The 24404-nt window shown below is 46.8% G+C and overlaps 1 long non-coding RNA gene across 1 annotated transcript in view; it reads right to left on the bottom strand.

Annotated features, from left to right (window-relative positions):
* LOC135917383 (uncharacterized) overlaps window positions 1-24404 on the bottom strand; it is an 84846-nt gene that overhangs the window by 17760 nt on the left and 42682 nt on the right. The window contains exon 3 of the long non-coding RNA XR_010569256.1: window positions 13204-13262. This is a non-coding gene — a long non-coding RNA (uncharacterized lncRNA). The remainder of the gene's footprint in view (window positions 1-13203; window positions 13263-24404) is intronic.

Genomic DNA, 24404 nt, shown 5'->3' with positions numbered 1-24404 from the left:
ATGCCGGTGACGACCATTTTTAAATAAGACTAAATTGTCCATGTTTTACTGGAGCCCTCAGTTTACTGCTCCACATTCAGCTAATCGAGACGCACCCGGTAACCACAAGGAGTCTGATCTCTCGAATACTATTCCACGGCTACCAGTTTATCCAGAAGATCCAGGGGTCTAGGTTTAGCACTCGCGCAACGCAACAGCGTAAATATATAATGGCTGCCCACCGTCATGTACTGCCACCTCCTAAAAAAATGCACCTTACGAGGAACAGCACATGTTAATCCTCAATGCTGTGTGCGCATTGAGGACAGCCGAGTCTTAGGTGCACCGCTCAGAAGAACGCAGTACGAATGCTCATTTTCTTTTTCTAAGTCGCATACTGAATTTTAAACAGCTGATTGTACAGCTCACTAGTCATGAGAGGAAACAGGAAAAAAAGCTTCGTTTCCAATGCCAGCTAAGGGTTACCTACATCTGGGCGCCTGCGGAAAACGTTCGCAAGTGCGTGCGTGTCTCCAGACAGCTGCATCTCTCACACCATCCAGCCTGAGGTGTCGAGATCGCTTCGATGTACTCAAAAGCAAATGGTGCTTTAAATCCCATATAAAATCTAGCTGTAATGATAGTTTACTCCGACAAAGTTGATTATGAACGACTAGCGCATGTGCCATCATAGCAATATTGTCACAGATGCGGAGCTGGTAATTGCCTGATCTTGTTGTTTTTTTCATACAGCACGCTTGTATCTCACAAGGAAATGGCGTGTGCCCACCATAGTTAGCGCATAAGGCACAAGCATCAAAGGCATTTCCAATGTTTTGAGCTACCTAATTCTAAATAATCTGAGTTCCGCGTCATTTCAGCGTGTGAAGGACGTTCAAGCGCAATATTTTGCATGAATGTTTTTCCTATGCCTTCCGAAACAAGACCACTTTTTCTGCCTGAAATTGTGATTCAGTTGGTCTTCAAGGAAAGGAAACCTAATTTGAGCAGTAAAGCACAATGAAGTTTTTTTTTCTATTAGACAGCGATCCCTCTTTAAAATCCCATGAGTTCTGTAGAGAAAGGTATGCCAGCACGAATTTGTCATTTCTGCCCATTGCTTGCCTGCGCCCCCCCCCCCTTGACACCCGAAGCCGTAGGTAGATACTCTACTGGAGTTGTCTAAGTATGACACCGCTAAATTTCAGTTGGCCCACCCCAAAATTTCAGTGTGCCCAACCCCAATTTTGAAGTAAGCCGAACCCCAAATTTCAGTTAGCCCAGCGGAAAGTTTCGGTTCAGCCAACTTCAAATTTCAGTTAGGCCATTCCTAACTTCGATGTTTCCCACCCCCAAACTGCAGTCGGTCTACCCCTCAGTTTATGTTGGTCCACCCCATATTTGAAGTTGGCCCATCCCTGATTTACAAGTAGGCCCATCCCCAAATTTGAATTGACCAATCCCTAGTATAGGCTTCCCCAATCAGTTTCTCTGTAGCCCAGTGTATCCCTAAGGGTGTTCTCTCTCATCAATTTATTTTTATTCAGTTGTTTCTCATTGCTTATAAAGCTACCAGTCGTCTACATTTACGGTATTATAATGTTTCAACGTCATAACTCCACTAATTACGCATGATTGTGCAGGTACAAGGCATTACATTTTTTGCGTGACGGACAGATCTTGCTGGAGCACTCTTGAAAGAATGCTTACGCTATAAAAGCAACACTTTGTGTTTTTTTATGCAAAAACAGTTTATTTGCTTTCTCTGTCATAACTATACAACCTCTATAATTTCAGGGGCCCGTTTGTGTTTTAGGTGCATTTATACTACAGGGCACAAAGGTTCTTTGTTTTTACGAAACACAAAGACATGTGCATGCATGTAGTTATGTTAACAAAGGAATAAAATCTCATTATCAAAGCGATGATAACAAATAAGCAACCCATTGCTACTTTTTAGGAAATAATAGGAAATGTAATATTTGAAGAGCACTTCTGAGAAAAAAAAAGAGGCATCTTCAGTTTTGTGTTTCTGCCATCTCGTGGGAGACTGTCGAACTAAGTTCTACATGGCATTGAAGAAATATCCCGCAGGACAGCATCGAAGCGCTGCCAGCATGACGCGGAAAGACAGATGCCAGCTATTAAACAACACAGCCACGGCTTTCAACGCATCCGGACTGATATGCTCGGGGTTTTAAAAATACCACGTGAATTTTCGCGACTGTGTATCAAAAATTGCTTTTGGAAACAGCGTTACGCATGTGTACATAATAGACATAGGCAGCATTCGAAAGCTGAGGCACTGGACTACTTACTATGTAGCGGCTATTATGATACTAGCCATGGTTTTACCACAGCAAATACATTTTTCTGAAAAATCGAGCACATTTTTTTTTGTTACTTCTATAGGCTTCCGTTGCAGAATCTTTAACCACTGTGGGAACAAAGTTGTAAGTTTCCACAGCGTGATCACTGCATTTGTCTCTGTGGATTGTCCTCTAGAATATCTCTGTCGCCTGCCTTTTTTCAATAATCGACCTGCACTTTTATAAATTCGCGAAAAATTCACTAGTTCCATTGAAAATGCGCGAGCCAGGGCCAACTGGGTCGCTAGTCTGTACGTGTCCAGAAAAGCTTGATATGTGAGACGGAGTAAACACATAAGTACACTTACTTGTACCGCAGTGGAGTAGACGGCGAATATGTAACGATGGAACTATGGGTTGGAGAACAGTATTTTTGGACACGTCAAATATCGTCGCTGTGCTGCGTCTTGCACCAGCATTTTGCGGACGGGAAGATATTCAGAACAGAATCGGTAGCTGCAAACCCTTCTGTGTATATTGACTTATATACGTTATCGTCACTCGCTCACTGTCATGTTGGAAGAAAAGAGCAATCTTTCGAATGACTCTACACCTTTTCACATTCCCTGGTTCACCAACGGTAGCTTTACATAGCATTTCGTATCTACCAGCAACTCGACAGACTAAGCGCGTTCTAGATGGACATCACTGAAACACGCCGTGCGCAACAGAGCCGAAAAGAAACTGCGGAGTGACCCGTGCACATTTCGCTTTGTCAATCGTCACACTCCAATGACGAAGGAAATGTGTTTCTATCTGTTATACGATAACGTCCGAGTGCGAATCTTCTTTCTTAAAACATGGACAGCTATTCCACTCTGCGAATGTGGATGACGAGCGTAGGTGTGTATAATTATAAAGAAAATAAAACAAAACAACAAAATAATACAACACAAATTTGCACGTTGTGTTTTTGTATTTGCTTTTACTTTGTGACCGCAGTAACTATGGCTTTGAAATCCCTATGAAAGGCGGTCATGGGCTCTGTGCGAACACTGGAGATGTTCTTAGTGAACGTAAGGTATCTGCACGACCGATGACTTGTCGTGGCATCATTTGTATTGGTCCAACATTGAAGGCTGATCCTTTCCAAGAGAAACGCCAAGAACCACTATCCGTCGGGACGAAACACATCGACGTTAAACTCATCCACAGTGACCATGGGATTGGGGTCCGCCGTCAAGAACCACCTAAATGCGTCAATCATAATGTCTTCAAGATTCCTCTTTGACGTTCTGGGATTAGCGTACATGGGGCCGACAACGATTCCGTCCCCATTCTGTACGGCGCACGCGTCAGGACATTCCACAGCAAGGCTCACACGCGTCGTCGGTAAGGCGTAGGGTGCCATGGCCGCGCCGTCACTGTTTTCGTAGATCGCAAAGCATCAAACCATCATACATAAGCAGTTTTGACACATCTGTCCTCAAACGTAGCTAGGGCGCACGCTGATACGGTTTTGCCTTATGCTTAAACTATTTTAACGCTATAGACGCCGCCATTGTTTTTCGCTTATGCACATCACGAAACACTGTAAACTAGCCTAAGACAGCTTCGCTGTAAAGCAGCGCTTCATGTCGCCTATAATGTTCTTTAAGTTCGACAACTTCCATGTTCTTAGCATCTGCACAGCTGGCAAATGAAGCGTCACTTTGCTCCTCTAGATCCCGTTCATCGCATCCGCGACTGAAGACCTGTGGTCACCCAGGCGCACGGCGCGCACAGCTGAAGCGATGGTGGGTAGGGTAGCAGACGACGCACGGTATGCACCAGCCCTGCTCTGTGGCACGCATGCGCTTGTTTGTCGCCATGTTCTGCACATGGCGCTGCGCGAGCATGAGCCTCGCGCTCGCGTGTTCCCTCTAGCAGTCGATCGACCTGTACAAGTATATGCTGTGGCGTCACCCATAGTGACCCATGACTGCCAGAATTATTCAATCCAACATATGTTATTAGAGTAAGGTGTTGCTTCAATAGACTAAATAAATATTAGGGAAATTAATGCCTGCGTCTTCTGTTTCAATTCGCACCGTCGCAAGAGGAATGTACTTCGGCTTCGTCTACTTGTTGTCCCGTCTTTTAGTAGCACGTGCGAACGAGGAAACTATGTAAATTTGTAGAATAACCATGTAATGTGCATGTATTGTATAAGCGTGTTCCAGCACGCGATCGCGCTCTCTGATCCGCTTGCGTCTACGTCAGAGTTCTTGTAGCACTAGTTCCGCTAGTTGGGTGTTTTTGTACACAGCACCAAAATTGTGCGCTCTGCGAAATGAGAGAGCTCGCGCGCGAGAACATCAGAGGAAGTGCGCCGCGCTTCAAGAAAGCAAAAGAAAAAGAAAGGACGGCAGGGCCCATGACGTATGCGTCACGCGATCCAACTCCAGCTTCGATATGGAGGAACGCGAGGAAGGAATTTCGCTTGCGGTGGCTAGACGAGGTATGTTGTACCGAGTGAATGTTGAGAATGACGCTCGCCTCCTCAAAACGTGGGTTCGCGGCACTGAAATATTTGAATATCAGCTATAAGAGAAACAATATGAACACTTCTTGCAGTAGAAGGCTTCCTACAGAGCACGTAACAACTTCCAGCTTGTACCGAAAATTTGCCATGTAGCCTGGTGAGGGGCCCTTTAAAACTGTCATTGCTATGGTTGTTTGTTCTAAATCTACAAGCAGTGGCAATGAAACGTTGTGAACAACTTTTACCGATATAGCACGTCTGGAGCTTACTTGAAAAGATTACGCTAATCTGTGATTGCAAACCACTAATGGCAGCTGTGAAAACCAGAACGCTCTTCTGACTCCGGCAGCGACTACTAAGCTAAGCGCGAGGGTGATTCGTCTGCTCACACAGGCGGAAGGAAATGCATAGCTAGCCATCCCGGGCACATACCCTGCGTGAAGGTGCAACCTCAAAGCAGATGCAGGAGAAGAAATGTTGAATGGGAACATTCTTAGCTGGGCACGAAAAAAGATGGTCAGAAAGCGCTTCCATACCAATATATCTGAGCCTATGTGAAGCAATTTTCGTGCATAAGTTTGAGTCTCACCAAAAACACTGCGAAAACCGTTAACGAAAAAGCTATATATGTATCTATTGTGGGGACCATATATTAGTGGTTATTGTGACTCAAGAAATAAAAAGAAACGGGCAATGGCCACTATATAAGAAAAATATTCTATTGAAAACGATAAAATACTGCAATCGCAAAGCACAACAACCGTCAGTCCAGATCAAGAATGGTTTGTGGTATATCATTGTCTTTGGCAAAAACAAAGCCTGGTTCTGTAGCATCAAAAAGAATTTTGTCGCTTTTTACAAACAGAATAAAATAAAAAAATAATGAAAAGCTAATTTTCAGCTCACGTAATTAGGGCACAGTTCTTTCATTTGTCACTGGAGTATTGCACAGAGTGCCTCGGATATATGCATAACGCCCAAATCTGTTTCGAGCTCTCACCTAGGCTCATCACTGAATGGGCCTGGGCATGGCCGCGGCTTTGAGATGCTTTATCTAGACCACAGAGTGTCAGGCCTACCTTGCACCTTACGCCAGTAGCTAGACTAGAGTGTGCACAAAGAAGCGCGAGAGAGGAGCCAGATTGTAGCTTGACGCGTTTATTAGCGTTAGCACGCAGCGGTGCGCCCTACATTTTGGAGGCCTCGCTGAGAGTTTGCGTCAGAATCGCTTAGGGAGAAGTCGCTCAGAGAGACAGGGAGGGAGAGATCCGAAGAGGGAAAGGTTGGGAGGTTAACCATGGACGTGACCGACGGGCTACCCTACACTTGGGGAGGGGGAAAAGGGAGGAACAGATAAAGACCGAAAAGAAAAATAATAGTCACGGATTCCCCGTAAGTCGCAGACGGATATCCACTGTCACACACGTTCATACAATCCAGTGTCCGTCATGAAGCGCAGAAGTGCTTGTTTGTGGCCTTTTGCATGCAAGAATGCATAGGCCATGGTCCAAGGATCTTTTTATTTAAGAGCGCTTTATTATCTACCAGGTTGAGTTTCGTTTGTAAAATATGTCGTTGAGTGTAAAAGGATGAACAGTGACACAGATGGCGCTGTAGAGTCTCATCACACCCACACAAATTACATGCCGCACTGTTGGCCATTCCTATCAGGAATGACTAGGAATTTGTAAATGCGACACCCAACCACATGCGACACAGTAAAGTTGTTTCCCGGCAGGAGAGTCCAGGCGACAAGCGAAGTCGGAAATTAGGGTCAAGACAGTGCAAGCATGAGTTGCTGAAACCCGGTGAATTCCATCGTAGAAGTATTGTGTGGTGAGGAAGTGATTGAAGTGGTCGCGCACTATCATTTCTTGAAAGCGGTACAAGAGCCGACTGATGTGTTTGATCAGCCGAACGCGCAGCTTCATCTGCGCTGTCGTTGCCTACAATGCCGCTATGCCTTGATAACCATTTAACTACATGTCCTTGCCTTTCTCGAGCGTTTCATGATGAGTGTGCCTTATTTCGTACGCTAGCTGTTCATATAACTCATGATGTAGGGTAAACTATCGGGTTTCTATGGCTTCTTTGTAATCGCAGAAAATGGTCCGACTATTTGGTGGCTGCTGGAGCACGTACTTCAGTGCACCTTGAAGAGCCCGAAGTTCTTCTTCTGTCGATGTAGTATTGTGCGAATATTTAAATTGCAAAGATATGGCGTCCGATGGAACAACTAATGCTCCGGTAGAGCTGTTGGAATTGGTGGAACCGTCTTAGAGAAGAAAGGTGACCATAATATATTAGAGAGCGCTTTGGAGATAAGAGAAGTACGAGGTGCTCCGGAGTATAGAGAAAGCTGGAATGGTTCCTGGACTTGGATTTAGGGATGCGGTAGTTCGCTTGAATCAGAGGTGCTATGAGGACTCGATGGCAAATAAAATCGAGTGAGACGCCTCCCAATGGGTGCCCAAGGGACGACTACAAATGATGCTGTACGGTGTGATATGGGCTCGACGAGTCTGGAATTGAGGGAAGCGGAGGACAAAGCTGATTTTGAAGAACTACTGCAGAATATGAAAGAAACTAAATGGTTGGCGAGAGTGTTGAAGCATTTGTACCGGAAGAATGTTGGCTCGAGTGGAAGAAAAGAACTAGGGTGCTTAACACCAAATATACGACAGTCTTAGTAAACAATATGGCAAACATAACAATAAATAACATTAAACGGGAGGTTAGAGACACAGAGACAGTGATCTACGTGGCTGTAATGGCAAAAAAATTGGCTATGAGTAACCACCTAACAGTTGAAAATGACATCAGAAAAGAAACAATTTGTGATAAATAAAAGCACTTTTGGAAGCTTGATCAGAATTCCTTAGAACGCCTAGACATAAAAAGCGAGGGTGCACTAAAGAAGGACAAGCATTTGCTTCCTACGGTAAAGCTAGGGAAACGATAGAAACTATTTCATTATAATGTTAAAGATGTCTGCCTAGCTTCTAGTGCAGGCTTCATCTGCTTCCGTGAACCACTTGGTCCAGGTATAGCAGGGGGAAAGTCATGATCATCATCATCATCAGCCTGGTTACGCCCACTGCAGAGCAAAGGCCTCTCGCATACTTCTCCAACTACCCCGGTCATGTACTAATTGTGGCCATGTCGTCCCTGCAAAATTCTTTATCTCATCCGCCCACCTAACTTTCTGCCGCGCCTTGCTACGCTTCCCTTCCCTTGGAATCGAGTCCGTAGCCCTTAATGACCATCTTCCCTCCTCATTACATGTACTGCCTATGCCCATCTCTTTTGTAAACATGTAAACAGTTATATAAGTAAAAAAAGTAAATGTGCATAAGGAACGTTTCTAGAAACCGCTGTTTTATGCAATGAACCACACAAGTAACTGGTACACCAATGCATTACGATGGACACTTTGAAAATTAATATATCAGAACTCGTGCTGTCCAGAGAATTCGTTCCAAGCGAATACGCAGTGCGAACCCGGTGGCTATAATTCGTGGATTGAAATATGTGGCCAAAAGCAATCAATAAAAAGTTAGTTAGCGTAATTAGCTTAAAGGTTCAATTTAACATTTTCATTTCTCGCAGAAGTAATGGCCGTCTCATCGAGTAATTAAGATGAAAGGTTAGAATTGTGCTATATGCCTTAGGCAGTCCTACGCAAATTTGTTGTAGGTAAAGAAAAGCATACCGTATAGCATCATTCCATTATCGTCACCCAACTTGTATCTTTGCACCGTCACTCAATGTTTATTATGCCATCCTTGTAATGCCGTCATCATCAAACAATCGCTACCATAGATACGTAACGTCGCCGTCGTCGTTGTGTGGTCGTCGTCGCGCCTTTGCTGGGTCCTCAGTCTCGCGTTTGTTTCTGTTACCAGCGGCCCAAGAAGCACACTTCTTGTTTACTTTGACAGCAAAGTTGGAATATCACGAAGGTAGCGCCATGTGGGTAACGCGAATGTTCACAACAGGACATCAACGACAACGCACTAACTTGTTCCACGTATCTCTGCGGCGCCCTGGAGACGATAAGGATATCTTTTGAATTCGGTTGCTACGGGAGCCAAAACCGGTGTGTTTTCCTTTACACCTGAGAGGAAACAGCAATCACGTCCAAAGCGACATTCTTCTTCGCCTAGGCCCCCAAAACTCCGCAAGCAATATCTCCCAGCACCTACATTATGGGATGAAAGGGAGCATCGTTGGTCGAGTTCATGCCGCCTGCGACACCCATAAAGGCTAACAGGTATTGTGAGTGCCTTTAAAAACTCTGACAGGAGATTTACAACAAAAGAAGAAGAATGTTGAGCAGAGGTGCAAGCCTGCTTCACGACAACGCATGCCCCCACATTGTCCATCAAACGGTCGCTCTCCTGCTACAGTTTGGATGATACATCATCACCCGCGCACTCTACATCCGGATTTGCGGCCTAGTAACTACTAATTCCTGTCTAAGCTAAAACAACATTTCTTTGGAAGGCGCTTCAGCGACGATGGCGAGTTGAAGGGTGATGTCTAACGATTGCTCAACGACGTGGCGGTGAGCTGATGACATGTTGATATATAAACTGGCCCAGCACCTACAAAATAGCATTGAGTGAAATGACTATTCGTAGAAACATTCAATGCTGTTCAATGTTTAGGAATGTACATCAGTTATTGAAATTAGACGTCTCTTTATTTACAAATCAGTTGGAGACATTTTTAGACATGTTACCCATTCCCAATGAAATTAATGAAAAGCATAAAGGACTCGCAATTCCATCGTCACCTTCAATGCAATTTCAACCCAGCTTAGTTACTCATGTGCACGTACCCATTATTCCCCGTGGGCGTCACAGAGGTAATCGCTCTCTGATTTTCTTTGTTGTATTGTTGGTTGCTTGTATATATCATTATGACATGGGGCTCAGTCAATGGTGCAGAAGAAGTAAAAGTGTGCTGCCATGGATGTTTCCCTTCGAATAGTGGGGAATCTCCTAAAGCACACGGGCTGCGCAGGCGAGTTAAACCCGGCAAACTCGGGTGTGCTGAAAGATGAAACTATCCTGAAGATAATTGCGAGAATCTCCGCTTTACGCTCACCTAACAGGTGATATGGCGCGCGAACTCGTAAAAAACGAAGCTCCCCGAGTTCAGCTGGGTGCGTCTTGGCCACAGTGAGAACGAAAATTGCCGGTGGCAGGCACTGTTCTTGTCACCTTTATTTATTTATTTATTTATTTATTTATTTATTTATTTATTTATTTTTTTTTTATTTGTTACATACTGCCAGCCATTTTTGAAGACATTAGGCAGGAGTGGGAACAGGTATCCAACTGAGTGCAAGTTCAGCGCACTAAAGCAAAGCGAAATCACATAGTAAAGGGGAAAAAAGAACAGCAAAGGACACAAACGCGCCAATGCGTAAAAGCGAAGGTATCCACATCTATTCAAATACACAAAATGATAACGTGCGCAAACACTTCAAGTATGAAGGTGCCTACAGCTCTCAACTTCTGATCGCTTGTAGGAAGGAATTAATATTTGGCCGTTCAACCACATCAGCAGATAAGGCATTCCAGTATGCAATTGTCCGACGAAAGAAAGTGTACATGAACGTGTTAGTCCCGCATTTAAACTCAGATACCTCAGATACCTAACAGACCGAGTAAAGCGGCTTATGGCAAGTGCTATGAATGCGGATTTATCAATTCTTAACATGTTGTGATATAGTGAAAAAAAGAGTTTTAACCTCCCATGATAACGCCTCGTTTCGAGTTTTTCTAGTTCTGCTTTTTGTAGGAGGTTTGATGGGGATATTTTCCAGCTATAACAGTTGAAGATGAAACTAATAGGTTATCTTTGGATGTTTTCTAGTTTTAGTCTCTCTCTTTCTCTCTCTCATTCTCTGAGATGAATGACATGAGAGTAGCTTTCGGCCTCTGTGAGTGCGTGCGGATTTGTTGTCCCTGTGGTAGATTCAACACAAATTTTTTTAGTAGTGTATTTCGGAGCTTCTGTATTACGCGCGAGTTTTAGGGTCGCCACATGAATAATGCGGAAGTTAGAGGCACAAGGACAGCTCGCATAGACAGTTTCAATGGGAACGATGTTGTCTAAGAACAATATCAGAAATGCGATAGGATTATAAAGAAAAAAGAGGATACTGTTTATTTTGAGTCTATCACCATGACGCTTTCCGAGAAGACTTCTTGAAAGGATAATGACGTCACTTGAACCGAAGAAACTCAATGTTATGTCGCATGAACGACGGGCAACTGTTGCATATGGCGTCAGTGTCACGTCCTCTGGCGTATAAATTCGGAAGAACTCTCCAAAATGTGGCAGGATGTGGCAGCGGGATGCATGAGGTGGCTTCGAGAACTTTGACAAAGACTACCACCGCATGCTGTGCTGATTTCATTTAGATTTTTCCCGGAGAGCAGTAGCTCGTCTCAGGCTTCTACTGATAGGGGCTGGGACCACGCCGACCTGGCCGTATGTGCTGGGCCAGATCCCGGAGAGTCACAGCAGGTGCTCTCACTGCACACAAAATGCCTGCGCTGATAAGAACCTCTTGCTCCGGGCTAGACCTTTTATACAATGGGACCGGCACAAGGACATAAGTAGGCTACTAACGACAATTAGGAAAATGGTGCTTCACTCATGCCTACACCATTCATATGGCCAAGAAATCCAAGAAACTTTCTTCCAAACTGTTCCTGTCTTTGTGTGCAGGAGTGGATGAGATGAAGATATCTAGCACAACTATGCTTCACGCCTAAATCTCCTTGCCCTTTAATCGATATGATCATACCAAAAGATCATCGTATCTAGAAGGTAAAATTACCATGTGAAGGAAGCAAGTTTCGAACGTTCTAGCATTTCTTTCGTCAAAAACTCTCTAAATAGGAACATTCTTTTCGGTGCGCTATATAGGCCTCTACACTTTATCCCTCCCCTTGCATTTGCTCAATTTATTGGGCTCTTTACAATCGCATTTGTGTCGCACGATCTTTTTCTCTTGGGAGTATTGTGCAAGTACTAATTTTTACAGATGGGTGTATTCAGCAACGCCGGAAGAACTGTCACTACATGAAAAAAGACAATATAACTGCCGTGGTTGAAATTTTGAAGTAATATTATGCTACACTAGTCGTATAAATGGTCTTGACGCTGTGAATAGCTATGCGAATGTAGAACTATGTAAAGTTCTATGTCCACTATGCTCAAAATACCTCTGTTTTATGAAAGATTAGTGTCGATTGCGTGCCACGTTGCATAAATGGTTTGGCCAACAAAATTCAGTAACCTACGCACGCGTTCGGACCCACCTACGCATATTATGCACTACAGAGTTGTGCTTAGTAACATTACTGCAAAAACTGAGCTTTTGGCAAAAATACTTTTAACTACTGGCTGTAATAAAATAATCCGGTGCGGAAGCTCAATGGCTTTCGCGTTGCACGACTGAGCTCGAGTTCGTGGGGTAGATTCCGGTCTCGGCGAGCGCGTTTCAACCGGGTGAAATACAAGAGCGCTCGTGCACCTAGATATAGGTGCGGTTTGAAGAGCCCTAGGTGGTCAAAATTAATTGGGAGCTCTCCACAACCGCTTGCCTAATATTAGGATCATGGTAATCATCGCAACGTAATTTTGTTTTGGTGGAACAAAATCACACAGAAATGTTCCGGAATATGCATACCCCGAAGCACGTTGTGGCGAAAGAGCTAAAGGCGCATGGCGTGCTCGTTTGTGTCGCCACAACTAGAAAGATCCGTAGAGTTCCCTAACTTCAGCTGATGTGTATAGCAATGGTTACCATTAGAGCGCATTTTTAGGTATCTTTGATTCGCCGACTGAAAATAGGTCACGGTATATTTGTGGGTCCGTACATAGTCGGAATAGGGAGCCTGTGTCATCGCTGTTGAAGCGACTTTGCATAAATATATAACGTTTCGAAAATGCTATTGAGAACAGCAGTATAACGCTTCACTTGCACCTGTGCGGAAAATGGCCAGACCACCCATGTCTCAGTTCTACGTGCGTACCTGATGTTGACTGATCGTTAGCGCGGTTCTTACAGTGGTCGTTACTGTGGCTGCTTTTACGGAGCACGAATTCTGACAAGGCCTTTCACGATTTCATATTGTGTACAATACGTCATTCGAGAGTTTGCAGAATCCATTGCCCTCAGAATAAAATAATGATCATTGGCGATGACACTGATCTCATATTAATAAGCTTGCAAATACACACGTCCCAAAAAGATAGGTCGCATAGTGGTGCTCTTGATTACGTCAAACTAATAACTTTTCTACTTCTACGTGCATCTAAAATAAGGTAACGCAATAGCGTAGGTGACTCTACGCAGATACTAACGTTTCGTACGTCATCGATGTGAAGGTCCACGTTGCATTCTTGAGCATTCCCACTTCTTACTGAAAAAAAGAAAGGAGAATATGAGAACATAAGCATCGAAGCCGTCCGTGACTACAGTAAACTAAGTTAGTACCGTTCTTACGGCTAATTACACATGCTGAAAGATATATTTTAACTCTTATCGATCAGGACAGGACGTTTGAGCTTACGCTTATACTTGCGTCAAATATGTCCACTTTTAGCCCTAATGCAACTGCTTCCCTATAACTACGGCTTCAGAATTTATCAATGTTGCCCACTATATACATATGACTAAAAAATTAAGGCTCAGTTTTTTATTCCTACGTGGGTTAATGCGACAGCATTGCGGCCACGTCACCAGAAGTGCGGCGACGTGACCAGAAGTGTTCGTAACAAGGTACGCACAACGCAACGCCGTGGGGGCGACTACGACCAAAGATCATGGGTTAGTGTGCTCTAATTAACTCTAAAATTATTGTGTCTTAATTATTTATTCCTAATAACAGCAAAGGTGATGGATTCGTTCCTTTTTCAAATCAGTATTACAATTCATGCGGCATACCAACCCCCAAAATTTGGAAAACTACTAGCCCTGCACGTCACAAGCCTGTAAGTTTACTCAATTAAGAAAATTTCATTCCGGAGCATACTATTCGCGGCACATTTAATATATTTTACTGCTCAGTTTTTAGTAATGAACTCGACGCCGTACTACCAAACTTCCCTACATTAGACCGTCCAACTTTGAAAGACATGTTGGTCCATCCTGATGGTATTATGACATTGTTTGAGTCATTGAAAGTCACATCTTCGAGTGGTACTGATGGTCTAAAGTCGAAAGTTCTCAAAATACTAAGAATACCCTTATCATCATTTTGTGCCACCTTTTTCAATGATCCTTATCATCAGGTGTGCTTCCCGAAGAGTGTAAAATCGGTAAGATCGCCCCAGTTCCCCTCAAAAGGTTAATGTTCTTAAGAAAGAAAAAAAAAACACTACATTTCTGTCACAAGCACCTGCTCGAAATTATTGAAACATGTCATTTATTCACGCATTCTTAAATTTCTTGTTTCTGGCATCTTTTTTCATCCTAACCTGTATGGCTTCTTAAGAGGATGCGCTTGTGATTTCCAACTATCTCTTTTTATTACCAACCTTACTCCTAACCTTGACCTACACATTCCTGTTGACGCGCTCTTACTAGACTTTGAGGAAGCTTTCTGTCAAGTACCGCATAAAACATTACTAATGAAGTTTCGCGCCTAAACGTTAATCCCTTAGCAATCGAATGGCTTCGATACTTTCAGACTAACGGAAAGGAATTCGTGTAGGCTGACGAATACTCATTGTCTCTTTCTTCCGTTACGTCAGGTGTTCCCCAAGGCACTATGCTCGCACCTTTGCTTTTCCTGATTTACATCGATGCTCTTCCATCTAACATATCCTGTAATATCCGTTTATATACTGATTATTGTGCAATCTACTGCCCGATTTGTAACAGTGCTGACGCCGATTCCCTTCAAAAAGATCTTACAAAAATCGAAATTTGCTGCAAGGGCTGGTTAATGTGTCTTAATATTAGTAGAACGTGTTCGATCTCTTCTCATCGAAGGCATTCGCACATCTCTTATAAATATTGCCGCAGGTCAAAAATTACAGGGGCAATTATTGGGGCAAGTAGCAGTACTGCGTCGTACTCGAAAAGGACATGCAGGATGCAGGACAGCACAAAGGAACGTCTTTGTCTTTTTTAGCGTGCTCGTACTCTCGAACAGCCCCTTCGTCGTTTTTGTCGTAACCAGGGTCATTGACATTGGTTCCAGGATCATCCAGGTTCCAGGGTCGTAACCAGGGTCATCGTAACATTCGCGTACATGCAAAGCATGTCTCCGATAGTCTCGTTGAGGCGTTCTGTAAGCCCATTAGTTTGTATGTGATAGGCTGTTGCTTTCCTACGCGCTGTGCCACTGAGAGACAGCACAACGCGCAAAATTTCAGCTGTGAATGCAGGTTCTTTGTCGGTTATGACGACCGCCGGAGCAATGGGTCTTGAGACAATGTTCTCGATAAAGAACCGTGCCAATTCAGATGCAGTTGCGCTAGAAATCGCCTTGGTTTCCGCGTATCGGGTGATTTATCTGCTTCCGCTCTCAGATATTGGAAAGGTTCTTGGCCCCTTTTTATTACCATTTGAGCAAACGGCGCTTCCGGTACTGCAACGGGCTGCTTAGCCCAGCGGGTTTAGTCGGTGGCACTTTGCGTCGCTGGCACTCAAGGCAAGTTCTAACGTAATGTTTCACCTCTGCTGCGAGCCTTGGCCAGTTGCATCTTTCTTTTATTCGTGCCAATGTTGGCGTGTACCTGAGGTGGCAGGAAGTGGCTTTGTCATGACAGGCTTTCAATATTTCATGGCGGAGATATTCAGGAACAATTAGCAGATAGCTCTTCCTTGTTGGAGACGTTCTTCCTCTAGAGATTTCCATTAAGCAAACCGAATGAAAGTACACTCCTCCAAAATAATCTCGATAGTAGCTCCAAATAATCTCGAAGTAGCTCGCCCTTTCAAGAACTCTATGAGTGAGTTGAGCTGCTGGTCGTCTTCCTGCTGCCGAAAGATGGCGGCCGCATGAGCAAATGCTTAAAAATCTGCGCAAGTAGTGACGCGGCAACATGTTCTTTTCCGAAGTTTCCTCCATTTCCACCTGTAAGTACTTGGCCTTAACGCATAACTTGACTTTGTCTTTATATATAACAAACATTGCTAATGATGCTAATCACGCCCTTTGTTTTAATGTCGAAATCTTCCTTTTGCTACCCCTTCCAACAAATTTTAGCATACCAAACTTTTGTCCGATCTAAATTAAAATTCGCTTCAGCCGTATGAGACCCTCTTCAGTCTACATGCTCTCTAACTCTACAAATACAAAAACGCGCTACCCGCTTCATTTGAGGTGGGTGAGAGTGATTATACCTCCCCTTTGATTTTAGTTGAGGTACCGGGCAAGGAACCTGGTTCTTGCGTCGACTACCGCAGGCTTAATTCCATCACTAAGGATCAAATTTATCCGATCCCTAACATCGAGGAGCGCCTTGAGAAAGTTAATAGCGCTCAGTTTATTTCCACCGTAGATCTTGTCAGGGGTTATTGGCAGGTTCCACTTACAGAAGAGGCTAGTAGGTATGCGGCGTTCATTTCACCAATGGGAACATTCCGTCCTAAAGTGTTGAGTTTTGGTTTGAAGAACGCGCCATAGTGTTTTTCAAGCCTCATGGATAAAGTGTTGCGGGGACAGCAAGAATTCGCTTTACCGAATTTAGACGACGTAGCGATATTCTCCGCATCCTGGTCTGAGCATATGGCACACTTGCGGGCAGTGCTAACCCGCCTGCGCGAAGCAGGCTTGACAGTCAAGGCTCCCAAGTGCCAGTTAGCACAGGCCGAGGTTGTCTACCTCGGTCACGTGATTGGACGGGGTCGTCGCCGCCCCTCTGAAATAAAGGTGGCCGCTGTACGAGACTTCCCGCAACCGCGTACGAAGACCGATATTCGGTCATTCTTAGGTGTCACCGGCTACTATCAGACGTACATCCCCAGGTACTCTGATATCGCGGCTCCCCTGACGGAGGCTCTAAGAAAAACAGAGCCCCAAGCAGTCGTCTGGGACGAGACAAAGGAAAGAGCTTGTAGCGCCCTAAAGAGCGCCCTAACAAGCCAGCCTGTGCTACGATCGCCAGACTACACAAAAGGGTTCATTGTTCAGTGCGATGCTAGTGAGCGATGCATGGGCGTTGTACTGTGCCAACGGGAAAATGGAGAAGTGGAACACCCCGTCCTGTATGCTAGTCGTAAGCTGACCAGTCGTGAGCAGGCGTACAGCGCCATCGAGAAAGACTGCGCGTGTCTCGTGTGGGCCATTCCGAATTTGTCATGCTACCTAGCCGGCTCGAGGTTTATCATTGAGACGGATCACTGCCCTCTCCAATGGCTGCAGACCATCTCTCCCAAAAATGGCCGCCTCCTGCGCTGGAGCCTCGCTTTCCAACAGTATTCCTTTGAGGTGCGTTACAAAAAGGGGAGTCTCAACGGTAACGCCGATGGCTTAGTCGAGGCCCCTATTGTAGGAATCAGCCTCAAAGTTATTTGTTACTGATGTTTTTCTTCCTGAGGCAGGATTTTTAACATATTGTTTTTGTTTAGTGTATCAAAGTGATGACGTGCTTTCTAGTGCAATTTTCCAATTTGTGTACGCGTTTTCAGTGCTGCTAGACTACTGTAAGGAACTAGGCAGTAGTATAAGAAGGGAAAGAGCCTGGCATGGCTTAGTGAGGGTTGTGTCGTGCTCGCTGACTGACCGGTTGAGTTTCGGCGTAGTTCTTACGCTTGCTTGGAACGAGAACAAAAATGGCAACTCTCCCGAAGTCTCTTTGCAGTGTCCTGTGTGAACCTGAACGTGAGAACGAGGCCTTCGCTGTGCGCTGCGCTCAAGAAACGCCGAAGGACGTCCGACTTCGGTTATGAGCATCATCGAGCGACATCCCTCCGGACAGCGGATGCAGTCCCCTGACCATCGGGATCTCCTTCTCCCGGCGGGGCGGTCTGTTACGTTTCGTCTACGACGCGCTGTATAGCCGGCGCGGATGCAACGGACGCCGGGCTTCGTTCAAAGCGGCGGACATTTTGGCCCGTTCAGCGCTGCCGCAACGCCTCCCCACCAAGCACGTCCAGGCATGTTTCAATGCCACGTCTCTCCGTGTGCGTGTGTGTGTGTGTGTGTGTGCATGTTGGTGCCCACGCTTGTCAAAGCGCGGCAGCCGGCGCGGGCCCGGAGGATGCGTCACTTCTTGTCTCAACGTGTCTCTCAGCGCGTCCGTGCCTCGCTGACACGGCCGCCTCTCGCAAGCCGTTCCTGCTTGCCCTCGACTCCGAGAGTATAAAAGCAGCTGCCCCAGACGCCGAGAGATGCTCCGATTTCTTCTGTCGAGTAACGTGCTCTCCCGTCTCTCCACTTCGGTCGACCTGACCGGCCGCTCTTTTGCGATGCTGGAATAAACAAGTTGTCCTGTTAGCAGTCGACTCATGCTTCGCCAGGGCCTTCGGATGCTTCCAGTTGTGCCCCAGGCCGCCAGGCCAACGCTACCCTTGAGACTTGCGACACAGATGCAACACGCATCACATAGCTCATGTGAAATGCGACTCTCATGTATAATAGCGAGTACACATCCATAAAAACAACACAATAAAACAAGAAACATTAGACTTCTGTTGTGGTTTTCTTGATTTCATAATCAGCAGCATTTGAATAGTACGTTTTAAAGCTCGTGCCGTTTCGGGGTTGTGCACGGTGTTGCGTACTCCAGGGTAGCGTACCCTACTGCTGCCGAGTTGTAGCGACGCCTGCATATCGAAGCTCGACCGACGTTACTATTGGGTAGCGTGGCGTTGTCGGCGGGCCGCAGGCATTCGGTAGACCATGGCGACTAGGCAAGGACGAGAAGATTTGTAGTGCGAGACTTGCATGGTTTATTCAAAGTTCGGTGAAAGGCGATAAGAAGAGAAAAAATGTCAAAAAAGGTACATTTCGGAGCCCCTTAAATAGGCTCTCTACAATTGTGGGAGGGATCTTGCTCCCGCCGTCGACGTCATGTGACAGGCACAGAGTCTGATTCGCGGAAAGAAGGCCCCACCTCCGGTTATATCAAGCCTCTAGGAATTGCAGACGCTTCTCTTTCGCGTTTGCGCGTTGCTGGTTCGTCGAAGTTACGGTGTAGAGTTTGACAATTCGAGGAAAGGGTCCCTCTAAACGATCAAGGCTGAAAGCTGGGCTAGTTGGTGTGTCATCATTAGTAAAAAAACTAGCGCAGTTAACAGGGACACAGACAGAGAAGACGACAGGACGACAGGACTCTAAAGTCGCACACACACACACAATAGAGGCCTGTAAACAGCTCAAGATAGCCGGAGAGCTGACTCTCGTCGTTGTTCCAGGCCGCGCTCCGCTCTGTCTGCGCTATAAGAGCACCGGGCACATACGTCGGGACTGCAAAGTGCCTCGCTGCAGTCGTTGTCGCCGCTTCGGCCATGAGGACGCGGATTGCCCAAAGACGTACGCCAGCGTGACCGGACAAGCCCAGGCAAACGATGCATTGGACCACCTTATGGATGAGACAGACTCCGAGGAAACAGCAGGAGTGTGCCGAAACCCGACTACCCAAGAGGGTACCCCGAACACTCCACAGGACGCCCTCGAAGCTCCTGGTAAGCCCGAAGCCGGGCTTCTGCATGAAGCCGTGGAGGACCGGAGTAAGAAAGCTGCTCCAAGTAGTACGGGCCACACTTTTTCCGGCGGAGCTGTAGAGACTACTCCCGAGGAAGTGCCGATGACAGTCATCGATAGCGACAGTGCCAGTGCGACCGCAAAGCGGCCCCATGAAGCAGGCGAAAAGGAGAAGGGGCCCAGCGCCGTCGCAACGGACGAGCCGCCTGCGAAAACGACTCCCGTGTGGCGTCTTTCCCATCGGCTTCGGCCGAACACTTCGACGGAGCGCAAGACGGCGGAAACGCCACATTTGCCTCCCTGAGGACTGCACCGTGACAAGGCACCCAGGAAAAAAGCGCTGTAGTGAGGTGAGCGTCATGCCCCCGGGTTTTCGTCGCCTCGCAATGATGTCTATGGATAGGTCATTTCGTGTGGCCACTTTAAACGTACGTGGGCTTGCCTCAAGGAGGAAGCAAAGTCAACTCTATCGACTAGTTAGCGAACATGACCTGGACATTCTAGCAGTACAGGAGACGAGAGTTGAGGGCGACGACGAAACCGGGGGCATGGTGCGTCAATTCTTAGCTCGATACTGTGTTATAGTGAGCCATGCCGTGGGAACTTCTTCCGGGTGCGCTTTGTTCATCCAACATAGTCTTGGAGCAAAAGTAGAAGCTGTGACGTCATGCCCGTCAGGTCGGCTTATTGTCTGCGATTTTTTATTATCGTCATTGGAATGGCGTGTTATTTGTTTGTACGCGCCGACTGTCGCTGAGGAAAGACGCAGATTTTTCGATCAGCTAAAACAGTATTTCCAGTGTAATAGGCTTCTCTTTAGTGCCGGTGATTTTAACTGTGTTCTTTCAGCCCGTGATAAAAGTAGCGCCCGACCGTAAAGGATGCAAGCACCATTGCCCTAAGCGATATCATAAGGGACGATGGCTTGGAAGACGTGGCTGAGGGTCTCGGTGGTGGGAGGACTACGCAGTACACACAGTTTCAGGCAGCCAGCCACGGCCGTCTTGACATAGTGTATGTGAGCCTTGATTTGATACCCCTTTGTAAGGAGTACCATGTGAGCGCACTTTTATTCAGTGATCACCGTTTGGTCAGCTTTTTAGTAGAAGCACGAAAGAAAAGAAAAAGGGCTTCGAGTGGCAACTATGGAAATTTAATTCGAAAAAACTAAGCGACGAAATGTTTACAGCGGATGTGTAGTATTCTACGAGGCCCAGGAACGAATGAAGGGCGGCCACATCAGTTGGCACTGGTGTGTTAACTATGGTGTCTACTTTCTCTGGAAGTGGCGAGATACCACGTGCAGTGACCTTGCACCCTAGAAAGGCAAGTGCTGGAACGTCGACAAGGCATTTGTTGTTCAGTTTCAGACCTGCGTTCTTGATCTTTTGCAGCAGGGTCTTCAAGTTTGAAAGGTGCTCTTCTGCGGTCTTGCCAAAGATGATGACATCATCAATATAGAACAGCACGCCAGGGCAGCGGTCAAGGATTTTCGCCATCATCTTCTGAAATGCCGCTGGGGCAGAAACCAACCCAAAGCAAACTCTTTTAAAACGGAAAAGGCCATCATGAGTGATGAAAGCTGTCAGACTCCTGCTGTCAGGGTGCAAGAGAACCTGATGGTAAGCGGAAGCCAAGTCAAGTTTGGAGGAGTGTGTAGCACCTACCGAAGCGTGAAGCAGCTCCTCTGTATTGGGCAATGGGAAACTGTCTGGAACAAAAGCTTTGTTCGGCTCTCGAAGGTCTACACAGATCCTGATGCTACCATCTTTCTTGTTAACAACAACAATGGGGGACACCCATTCAGAAGCATCGATCCGCTCGATGATGTCAAGGCTCAGCAACCTCTAAGCTCATTTGGTACTGGTGACCGGAGAGAATACGGCAGACAGCGAAGCTTTGAAGTTACAGGCTGCACGCCTTGCCACGTGTTGATGCAATGCGTGAACCCCTTAGCAAGACCCAACTCGGGACTGAAAAGTGAACTGAACTCATGAGCTAAGGCTGGCGGAAGAGCTTTGTTACGGGGCTGCGTGCTTGACGGTGTGGAAATAGAACAGGATAGCGGGTCAACAACAGTCGGCTGTGGAGCAATGGACGTGTATAAGCATTGAGAGGAGAACCCTCAATGCGAAGATCCAAGGCTTTATTGCCATCAAGACTGATCAGACAGGTTCCTCGGTGAAGAACATAAAAACGAAGCGACGATGTGCGGCCTTTAAACCGAACGTCTACCTGGAAAAAACCTAGCACTGGAATCAGCCGTTGAGAGTAGTCAGAGTAACATGTGGAGCAGGCAGAAGCGGGACGCTCTGAAAATATCGACTGAATTCTTGCTCCGACAGGATTGAAACAGACGACCCTGAATCAACAAGGAATGTCAAAGTGACATTCGCGACTTGCACTTGAATATGAATTCCGCTACATGCGGAACGTTGCGCAGTCAAAACTTCCTCAGCACTGCTGCATGACGAAACATCTTCATGAAATTCAAGTTCACGGACTCGACCTTGCATTTGGGTTAGCTTGCGGTTGCATAACCTTTGAAAGTGGCCCTTGCGACCGCAAAACGAACAAGTCGTGCCTTGCGCTGGGTACTGCGGCGCTGACGCGATGTGGTTCCGCGAGCCGGAGCGGCTACATTGTTCTCGGTTCTGCTGAGGGGGGCGGTTCCGCTGCGGCGCACGTGAGTCGCCCACGCTCCTCGTTAAATTTTGCTCTAGGGTGGCTGCTGGTTCTGAATTCCTTTTTTTCGAAGAATGCGACGATGGTTCTCGATGCTGCCGCAATGAAATTGCTTCGACCGAAGCAGAAAGCTCCTTTAGCTCTCCAGCCGCCTGCTCAAACTGTGCTCAAAAGTGCAATTCGAACAGAATTCTCGAATGAAAGTGTAGAACCCTCGAGCAGTAACCGCTCACGTACGCGAGTGGAAGCTACGCCGGCAACGAATTGGTCCCGCAGAGCATCATCTTGCGAGGCAAACGACCAATGTGACGCTAGCTCCCGTAGAGCGGCAACAAAGTCATGAACGGACTCGCCTGTGTGTTGGCTGCGGCGGTGAAAGCGATGACGCTCGATGATAACGTTGCGCGACGTCGAAAACTGGTGCCGTAATGCGGTGAGTGCCGAGTCGTATTCCTCAGGAGGGGCCACGACAGACTTGTAATCGGCGAGTGCTACGGCACTTGGCGCGGCCGGTGCTCCGGCGCTGGTCCCTGCATGTAGCGCCTGATAAATACGTACGCTGGCATTCCGCCCCCAAACATCGCAAAAGAATAGCCTTGCGTTGCTCCGGCTTGAATGCAGCGGCTCGGTATGCCAGCAAGTACACGTTGAACATCTGCTCCCACTGCTCCCATGGCAATGACGGACGGCCGGGCGTCGGAAGGAAAAACGGTGGCGGAGCAAGCCCGGTGAAGCTCATGGTGGGCGGATACGGACGGCGCAGCGGGACTGGGGGTACGTTCACGAAATCCTCGTCGCCAATGTGGTATTCTACGAGGCCCAGCTTTTGCCACGGCCGCTCAGGCCATTAAACAGGTTGCAACGGTGCTGGTGATGTTTTGGCGGACTTATATGCCTCCGGGCCGATATGGCAGTTTTTTACTGCCGTTTCCACTTGCTTATCCATTCGTGGCCACCAGAACCGCTCACGCAGTCGTGCCTTCGTGCGCATGATACCCGGATGTGTCTCGTGCGCGGTGCCGATGATCTGAGCTGTGAGGGAGGACGGAACAACGAGGCGCTCTCCACGCAGAAGTTGGTTATCGACAACAGAAAGTTCTTCCCGAATGGCGTAGAATGGTTTCGCCTCTTCTGGTATGGACTTCTTTGGCGGTCAGGAACTCAGCACGAATGACTTGACGGTTTCCAGGCAACTTTCGTCGAAGGCGGCCTGCCTGAACTCCTCCTTTGTCATGCAGGCTGGCTCAATGAACGAGGCAATTTCTTCCTCCTTAGCAATCTCTGCCTCCGAGGTAGGTGCTGGTAGCCGAGAAAGTGCATCTGCTACAGTGTCTGTGGACCCCTTGCGGTATTCAACAGTGAAATTGTAGCAAAGCAGTCGTGCACTCCAGCGTGCGATTCGGAGTGGGCGTCTTCCATGTCGTTGTGACGACAGCAAGGACACCAGTGCCTGGTGGTCTGTTCGAATTGTGACATGACGACCCCACAGGTACGTGTGCCATCGCTCACACGCCCAAATGCACGCAAGAGTTTCTCGTTCACCGACTGAATATTTCCTCTATGCAGGCGAGAGTGTACGAGATGCGAAAGCGACTGTGCGGAGCTCGTGGCCACTTTGTTGCTGCAGGACTGCTCCCAACCCACAGTCGGACGCGTCGGTCGACACAGTTACTGGCAATGATGGATCGAACATCTGGAGGATTGTACCTGACGAAAGCATTTCCTTGACCCTGCGGAAACTGCTGTCTGCTTCGGCAGACCAGATGAATGGCTCATTTTTGCGAAGTAAGACTATCATAGGCTCAACCACTTGTGCCAAGTGTGGAACAAACTTGAAGTAGTATTCTCGGCAGTGCCCGCGTGGGTTCGCGCGGCAATGCCCACGTGGAGCCCGCGTGGTTTCGAATCCCATCTTCGTCGCCAATGGGGTATTGACCGAAGGTGGAAGCCAGACTCCAGCCGTCCCGAAGTAAAAAGCGGTTTATTTAACATATACAACCAATATATATAATGAAGAACAGAAGCGCCCCCTGGGGAATAAAGAACTGAAATGAATAACGAAACTGAATATAACAGGATGTAACGAAGCAAGTTGAAGAAATGAATGCTGTTGATAACACGACATCTGGTGAAAAATGGGAGAACTTCAAGCAGGCGGGTAAAATCAAGGCTTTAGAGCGTGCGAGCGCTATATGCAGAGAGAAAGGAGCAGAAGAAAAA

The sequence above is a fragment of the Dermacentor albipictus genome, chromosome 2 (genome assembly GCF_038994185.2).
Source record: "Dermacentor albipictus isolate Rhodes 1998 colony chromosome 2, USDA_Dalb.pri_finalv2, whole genome shotgun sequence".
Taxonomy (NCBI): Eukaryota; Metazoa; Arthropoda; class Arachnida; order Ixodida; family Ixodidae; genus Dermacentor; species Dermacentor albipictus.
This window is presented reverse-complemented; position numbering and strand designations above follow the sequence as displayed.